Source organism: Physeter macrocephalus, chromosome 14, assembly GCF_002837175.3.
Source record: "Physeter macrocephalus isolate SW-GA chromosome 14, ASM283717v5, whole genome shotgun sequence".
Taxonomy (NCBI): domain Eukaryota; kingdom Metazoa; phylum Chordata; class Mammalia; order Artiodactyla; family Physeteridae; genus Physeter; species Physeter macrocephalus.
In genome coordinates this window covers 21,013,887-21,014,652 of record NC_041227.1, presented here as the reverse complement: position 1 = coordinate 21,014,652, position 766 = coordinate 21,013,887, and positions in this window count along the sequence as shown.

Genomic DNA, 766 nt, shown 5'->3' with positions numbered 1-766 from the left:
GACTTACTTCACTCTGTATGACAGACTGTAGGTCCATCCACCTCACTACAAATAACTCAATTTCGTTTCTTTTTATGGCTGAGAAATATTCCATTGTATATATGTGCCACATCTTCTTTATCCATTCATCTGTTGATGGACACTTAGGTTGCTTCCAAGTCCTGGCTACTGAATAGTGCTGCAGTGAACATTGTGGTACGTCTCTTTTTGAATTATGGTTTTCTCAGGGTATATGCCCAGTAGTGGGATTGCTGGGTCATACGGTAGTTCTATTGTTTTTTAAGAAGCCTCCATACTGTTCTCCATAGTGGCTCTATCAATTTACATTCTCCCCAACAGTGCAAGAGGGTTCCGTTTTCTCCACACCCTCTCCAGCATTTATTGTTTGTAGACTTTTTTTTTTGTGTGTGTGTGTGGTATGCGGGCCCTTCACTGTAGTGACCTCTCCCATTGCGGAGCACAGGCTCCGGACGCACAGGCTCAGTGTCCATGGCTCACGGGCCCAGCCGCTCCGCGGCATGTGGGATCTTCCTGGACCGGGGCACGAACCCGTGTCCCCTGCATTGGCAGGCGGATTCTCAACCACTGCGCCACCAGGGAAGCCCTGTTTGTAGACTTTTTGATGATGGCCATGCTGACCTGTGTGAGGTGATACCTCACTGTGGTTTTGATTTGCATTTCTCTAATGATTAGTGATGTTGAGCATCCTTTCATGTGTTTGTTGGCAATCTGTATAACTTCTTTAGAGAAATGTCTGTTAAGGTCT